We start from the raw sequence: 8,057 nt of genomic DNA on the forward strand, positions 1-8,057 counted from the left end.
CCAGTCAGTGACTTCTGTGAACAAAAAATACACTTATCGGCTTCATAAAAGCTACTTGGCTAACTTTCTTCCTCAGAACACTTTCAAAAATGTTGGTGGAACAGGTTAAAAGGCCACAAGACTTCTCAATTCAGCCAAGATGATTCACTGTGTTGAACAGCTACAGCACTGGGGCTGCTTCAGAGCAGCTGCTGAAATCCACCACAGTCTGCACTAAAGCAGGCTCAGGCTCAGAAGCTCAGCAGCACCCAATTCTCAAAGAAGAAGAACCCCGACACAGGTGAAAAGGTTCAGCCTTCTTCCCAGGGGTGGAAGGCAAAGCTGACTACAGGATCTAGAGCAGAAGCCTGACTCAGAACAAGAAGGTGGTGGGTAATAATTGAAAGCAGACAGACAGGGAAGAGAGATCAGATCAGAAGGAATCTACTGTAACCTCCTCCTCAGTCAAAAATCTGTATCTGGTATCAGGTGCTCTCCAAAGCCTGAGTCAAAACACACAATAGTGACAGGGCCCAAATCCAGTCCCAGGAACCACAATGGGGCAACGCCACACTCATCCCAGAGATGCTGCTCGGCATACTGACATCCAATTTGCATTCACAGTACAAGACACATTCCCTGACCCTTTATGCACCGGCACTGGGATGCAGACACCTCTCATAAACAAACCTTTCTCTCAAGCTAGAAAATAGGAATGGGGGGACTCTGAAAGACTGTAGAGGACACAGCCCATTTTATTCCATTTGCTTTGAAATCTGATAAGCTAGGTGACAATGTGGGCAGCTGATGAGATACCTAGGTCTGTTCCAATTTCCATCAGTCTTCCCCAGAGACTCTCACCCATCAGTATTGCTTAATGGAACAATCTCCTCAGAACTGGAACTGTTATTAAATCTTTTGGAAAACAGATTTTTACTAAATGTGAAGCCTGCTCAAATTAAAAAACACTAAAATATCTCCTATAAAGACTTACTCAAAAGTGAATTACTTGTATCAGCCATTCCAGTAGCTTAGAAGAACTAACAGCTGTCTCTGCACTTTCTATGGTTGGCTAAAGGAATCCCCAATTATTGGCTAGTCTGATTCTGTCGCTGCCTGCATTGCAAAATTTACAAGAAGTAAATGGCCAGTAATTGGAGACATAAGCTACTTTCATTCTTAGAAGAACTCATATGTAATATTCTATTCTAGAATTAGATGGTTTAATAATCTTTTCTGGGGATAAAGAGGTATTTGCTCCCCTCCCCCTTTAATTCCAGTCATTCTGTCTTATCTTTGAAAATGGATTCCATCTTCTGTTTTTAATATTTTAGGATACACAAAAAAATTGATCTAGCCACGCTACCAAAGTTGACTTCCGTTCTGCCAAGTTTGAATACTTTGTTTAAGCATTTCCCTTTCCAGTGATCTCTTAGCACAGAGTAGGAAGTGCATTTCACTTCTGTTTTGTAGGAACTTGCATTAGTAAATCCCGGCGCAACCAGTCATGCAGGGGTCAATCAGACTTTGCTACTGCAGCCTTTTCAGAGTTATTGTGTGTAAAGAGAGTAGTAACCTGTTCCTTTATATCTCTTCTCTCCCTACTCCCAGCTTTCATATAAAAACTTCAAAAGATTGACAGCCCAATACCTTGGTTGAAAAGTTTTTTTACACTTCTTTGTAAGTTTGAGTATGAATCACCTCTGCCTTTATGTTTTTTTAGACATATTCTTTGGTAGGCAATTAAAGTTCAAAAATACCTTTGCTTATGGACACTTGCCATTTCCTATGCGTTCAGGTTTGGTGATCAGTATAGTCTTATTACAAAAATTTCCACACTTTCTGTGTCTGAGCTAAGCCTTCCTTGGTGAGCAGCACTCCAGTAACCCCTAAGCTAATGTCAATGTGCTGTTCTTGTGGGCTGCAAGGACTTGGCTTGGGGGGTGTTCGCTTTTTAAAAGTCCAGAGAAAGACAAATAAAGGAAAAAGGAAGCTGAGCCTCCTCCCCATTGCCAGTGTGGCAATTCAAGGGCTGCTGATGGAGCAGTTGTTCAACTGAAAATTTTAAGTTGATGTAGGTCCCGTTTGCACTGTGGTCTTCAATATAAGTCACATGGAAGTTTTTGGTCCATATTTCTTGGAGAAAGAACAAGTAAACATCTCTGAAGATGCACAAGTGGTTCTTCCTGTACTGTTTGTATAGTTCAGAATGCGGCAAATTCCACCTCAGAAAATTATAATCACAGTTTGGATCTCTACCAAACCAGTATTCATTGTTCAGTTGGCAAAGCTGGGGTCAGGGCACAGAAGCACCCCCAGGGCTATTGATTCCAAGAAACAAAGGGATAGAAAACAAATGTACCAAGAACCTGAAAAAGACTTCTTCCCCAGTTCACAGATTACACAGGCATCTTTGCAAAATCAGAAACAAGACAGACCAGGGGGATTCTGGGTGTCCTGCAAGTTGTTCTGATGCTTCACTAAGATGAGAAGTCAGAAAGGAGAACCGCCTTCCTGACCCAACTCTTTCCTCCTGCATCTGCACATGACACAACCCAGGCCTGTGGGGCTGAACCAGAAACAGACTTCAGGCAGGTGCATTTCACTAGTGCAGCTTTTTCTAAGGCCTGCCTAAGCAACTTCACCAGGTAGTGCAAGAGAGAGAACATGCACTGGGGTGGAGAGTCTGCACTTCCTCTCTTCCCCAGCTTCTCTCAGCAGGCAAAGTCCTCTTGGCCTACTTCCCTTTTCAGCAAGAGGTCAACCCTACCAAGGGGTAAAGGGCACAGATAAACACAGAGAGGAAACCAAGAATGCCCAGGCAGCTTTTCAACTACAGGAGGCAGGGAGCTGTCCAAATCCACTGGAAAAGAAAGACCATTCCACCCCTACCACTGAAAAAGCCACCCTCTCTTTGTACTGCTTCCTTAAAAAACAAAAAAGGTAAGAGAACTCTGCAGCCAAATACTATAACATCCCTGCTAGTAAACCCAAAACAACGCTTTCCCAAATGAATGTGCTCACCAGCCTGCACCCAGAGTCCGCACTGCTTGTGCTGGGCTCCCAGAGAGGGTGTCTGTTGGCAGTTTCAGTTGGCAGGCAGCTCCAGTGGAATCACCACCCTCAGAGACATGTTGGAAGTTATGTATAAGACGTGTGACCCATTGGATATCTGCAAGGTGACACTTGTGCTCCTGCTCATGCCCTGCTCTGTCCGTCCCCCAGAAGCTGTCCACCTCAGAGCCTGGGGGCTGTTGTGGACCCCTAGTGAACTACCTCAGGGTACCCCTTGCATGGGCCCTGAGGGGTGACCCCATGGCTAGGGACCACCTTGCATTGGATGTCCCCATGCTTGTGGTGGACCACCCATGGGATGACCCCAATGAGGTCCCATGCCCCCAGAAGGATTGTGGGACCAGTTAAACCATCTCATTGAAGATTCACCTTTACCTATTTAGAGTTTCTTTTCAGAAACATTTTAATATATATTTATATATATAATATGTATATATTATACAGGGTATACAGATTTCCAAGAACAAGACACTTTAAAACATGGGACTGTAGCCGCAACACTCTCATCGTTGTGTTGTAGCAATTTGTGTTGGTCAGTCAGCTGTTGAGACATTCAAAGACTGAAGATTCTGGAGTGTTATTTACACAGGTGGGCCGAGAGCTCTTTCCTCTAAAAGGCTCTTGTGATTTAAAGTATGTGCAGTTTCAAAGCCCTGTGGAAAGGGGACAAAAGAAAAAAAACACCCACAAACTATGTACAGTGTAAACAGCATAAGGTGTGATATCCTCCGCCCGCGCACGACCAAGGCTCCCAAAGAAGCCACAGAATGGGCTAACAGTCCTCTTCTGTTTCCCTGGGTTTTTTGCGAATAGCAGTTAAAGCTGTGGCAGGCAGGGATCCAATGATGGTCATGAAGGCCTAGTTTGTACCTGGGGACATTCTTCTGGGAGTGGTGGCAATACATCCAATAGCCAGGTCCGTATGATAAAGCTTGGCAATAGGGCTTTGGGTGCCACTGACAGAGAGAGACATCTCCCTTGACATACTTTTTCTTGCACTGCTTACAAGGGTCCTCCTGGTAGCGAGGATCATGAACCCAGCGGGAATCTGCCGGCCTGATGTAGTAATGATAAATTTGAAATAGCCACAAGTGCATTTGAAGGCCAGTGGACTCTGGGTGGGCAGCAAACCGAAGATCTTCATGAGGCTGTGGTGGGGCAGGAAGACCAGATATTTCTGGGGTTCCAGCAGCTGCTGGGTCTTGAACCTGGTCTCCAGAAAGTCATGTGAGCTCTGTCTCTTTAAATGGCAAGAGTGAAGAGCCTGAAAAACACTTTCCATGGGAGATTCTGGAGGGTCTCCCAAAATGCTGTTTATCATACAAGGTGTGTCATTGGGTCTTCCTTCCCATGAGCATCCTTTTGATGCTCTTCTGTGGTAACATCTCCTGTACGGAGGTGCTTGTGGTGAATTTCATGCTCAGACAACAGTAGGAATAACCTCCCTGGAAGAGAATCTTCCCCGAAGCTTGAGTTGGAAGGGTGCACTTTTCTACATGCTTTATCTGTCTTTGTGACAGAGATGCTAATGCTTAAGGACTCTTTTGTCCTTAGATGTGAATTCAGATGAGGAACAGCTCTTGGTTCTTTAGGCATACAATCAACAGCTGCATTTTTCCCATGTAAAGAACACGGGTGTCCTGAGCGGTTTCTGGATATGTAGAGGGAAGTGTTGTTGGGATCTTTTTAGTCTCACACCAACTACCAGATGGCTCTGAAGACTCCAGATTGAGTTTAGGATTGGAGTTCTCCTAAAGAGCAGTCACAAATGAAGATGACTGGCCAACAGGTGGAACTTCCCATAAGTCATCTGCTACCGCAGAGCCATGCTTTGAGCTCTACCCATCATCACCTCTGCCCTGTTCTTCCTGGTTAAGAACTCCAGAAGGCACCTTGACAGCTTCATTCGCAGCTGGTGTTCTGCTTGCCAGTAGCACTCGCCCGACATTATGCCAGAAGCTGTTGTCCCTTGAGAGGCTTCCTGCCTTGCATTTGCTCTGCCATCTCAGGCACTCTGATTCAAGCTTTGTCACCATGTCCAACACATGCACCGGATCAGCCTGCTGCTCTCCATCACTACTGCTCCCCCAATTGCCTTTTCAGACTGTGGCTTGCAGCCCCCTAAGGTGGAAAATGGGGCAGGTGCAGGAAGCGTGACTTTGGGCTGCTCTGGAACCCTGGTCACAGCTGGGGCACTGGGGCAGTTTTTGGTGCAGTCAGCCAGTAACGCACTTGCTCATTGTTCCAAGAAAGCAACAATCTTGATCATTGACAGAGGCCTCCCTGGGAACCCCCCCTCCCTGCCATCACTCATACTATGGATGGAGCAGTGTTCAATGCCTCAGGCAAATGGCTCAGACTGGTAGCACCTCCCACTGGCCTCTCTTGGCCTTTCCAGGTGAATCTGCCTTCCTGAGGTCCAGTGACTTTTCCTGCGCCTGGTCACCCTCCCATTGATGTCCCAGGTGATGTCTTTTTGGAGGATATCCTGTTGCTGCTACACTGCTGGGCTGCAAAAAGGTGATCTTGGTATTTCCTGGTTTTATGACTGCCCAGATGTCCAACAGCCCCTCCATCCTCCACCTGGTGGATGGTGGCAGGCAAGGCGCTCTTTTTCTACCTCACGTTTGGCCCTTTGACACAAGTGTGGCTGCCGTTCCTGCAGCAGAGAAAGTTGGCAGAGAGGTTTCCCAGTGGCTTCTGGAGACAGGGGCTGGCTAAGAGATTGGCCTTGGGACTGCTACGGTTTTCTTCTTTTCCCAGTCTCTGTTGGCTCTTGGGTGGGCTTTGTGGGGGATCCTGGTTGATTTCAAGAGGCTACTCTTTTGCAGCTTGAGATATGGCTTTAAGATCCATCTGTGGTGTCTGGTACAGTTTCATAAACTCATCTGTATAGTTTTCTACTCAGTTCCAAAATGCCTTTTCAAGACTGTCAATGACAGCCAGTTGCGTTACTTGATTTAGGGCTTTGAATTTAAACAGTCTCTTGCAGGATCTGCTTCAGTTTAGCACAGTCCACCCTGATGTATTGCAAAAGTTCAATGTCATGAACATTGGCATTGTCTTCAAAACACACTGTCAGTTCCTGTAATTGGGTAGAAATGCGGCTGAACATTGCATTGAAGTTGTTGCAGCTGAGAGAGAACTCCCAAGGCAGAATTGCAAAGTTCCACTGCATGTTGATTCCCTTAACAGTAGGTGTGGATAAAGTGGCAGATCTCCATCAACAACTTTTTGACCAGCATCATCTCATCAATCTGCATAATGTCCTTTGGTTGTCCAGCAAGATATTTTTCCAGTGTATCCAAAATAATCGGCTGAGATACAGACTCCCACTGGAGGGTGAGACTAGCTGGCCTCTACCTGCACCTTCTAACCCTCTGAGGCTTGGATGCTTCTTTCCCTCCCTCCTGTGTTGGTAGGTTCTGGCCCTGGTAGCCTGCTGGGGCAACTGGGCAGCTGTATCCTGGCTGTCTCCCATCTCCTCCTCCCAGCAAGTCCAAGGGCTGTGCCTCAGACCCCAGATACATCAGACTATTTTTCTAATCTTCAAAGCAGTGGCACAGAACAATTAGTTAGCATTAAAGGGTGAAAGCTACAAAGAGCAGAGCTTTATAATGGGTTTCTTCACATCATATTTATGTATTGGCATACTTCAATATAGTGAAAACTTGTAAATAATTTAGTCTATTATCTTGTTAAAAAATCTTTATCTGTACATCCCTACAAGTCTCTCCTTGAGGTCTGTCCAATAGGTTTGTTGCCTGAAAAAAAGTACCAACCCTGCTTGGATGCTGAATGATTCCAATATTTTTACCATTCACACAGATCTGTGGGTAGGTTCTTTCATGGTACACACAACTACTTGGCTTCACTTTAAGTTTCTTTACACTACAAAAGGCACTTGACTGGGTTTGATAAACATATGGTGGATAGACCAAGACTTGTGAGGTCATACCTGTAGTACCGAGACTGCAAGTATGTTGAACAGTCTTTGATACATGGCTAGCAGACCCAAAGTCAATTACCTTAACCCTGTATGGCTGCAGGGCAGGATCCACCAACATGTTTTCTGGCTTGAGGTCAGCGTGTATTAAACCAAGACTTTTTAGTTTTTTCAGTGCAGTGTCCACTTGTTGCAGAATAGGCCATATAACTTTCAACTGAAGAGGGCTAAACTTGTTTTGTTTCAGAAAATCATATAAATTCTGTTCCAACATTTCAAAAACTAAGCAGGTTGTGATGCTGAAAGCACTCATATGCTCTCACAAAGTTAAATTCATCAGCATTTTCATTACTTAGTCTTGCTAATATGCTCACTTCAATTTGCCCTTGACGTGCATAAGACAGATGGTTCTTCAGAATTTTGACTGCCACTATCTCATTTGTTCCTCTTTTCCAGAACTTTGCAACTTGTCCAAAGGTCCCTTAGCCAAGGAAATCAACAACTTCATAAGTATTTGTCACAGAGCATACCCCATGATGCACTAACTGATAATCACCATCACCATTTGGCTTTGAAGTTGCAGTAGTTGTCACAACTGTCACTGGGTTCCCCAAGTTTGTTTGCAACATTGCAGGCAATATAGGCAGTTCATCAACAATCTGCATTCTACCTCTCTGATTCTCCAATTCTTCACTTTTACACTTCAGTCCACATCACTGGGATCTGTCCAAGGCGTTTAACCCACTTTCCTGTATCCCAGTCCAAGGTGCTTCCACTTGAGGTTGCTGTGCCCCGCTCACTCACTCCAACAGTTCCGGGATCAATGGCAGGGGGTACCGATTCTTCACCATAGTCTTATTGAGGGCACGGTAATCATTGCAGAGACGAAGCTCACCACAAACAACACAGGTGCTGAGGTGGGTGAGGTAGAGGGTTGGATGAACCCACGTTTGTCCAGAAAATCCCGGAGGGCATGGCACTCCGGCTTGGAAAGCAAGTACAACTGACCAACAGGCAGGGGTGCTCCTGGTTGCAAGTCAATCCCACAATCAAAAGG

The 8,057-nt window shown here is 45.4% G+C and overlaps 1 pseudogene; it reads right to left on the reverse strand.

Annotated features, from left to right (window-relative positions):
* Nucleotides 1–3,826: 3,826 nt before the first annotated feature.
* LOC129343026 (F-box only protein 34-like) lies at nucleotides 3,827–7,121 on the reverse strand (annotated as a pseudogene).
* Between the last annotated feature and the right edge of the window lie 936 nt (nucleotides 7,122–8,057).

This window comes from Eublepharis macularius, chromosome 15 (genome assembly GCF_028583425.1).
Source record: "Eublepharis macularius isolate TG4126 chromosome 15, MPM_Emac_v1.0, whole genome shotgun sequence".
Lineage (NCBI taxonomy): Eukaryota > Metazoa > Chordata > Lepidosauria > Squamata > Eublepharidae > Eublepharis > Eublepharis macularius.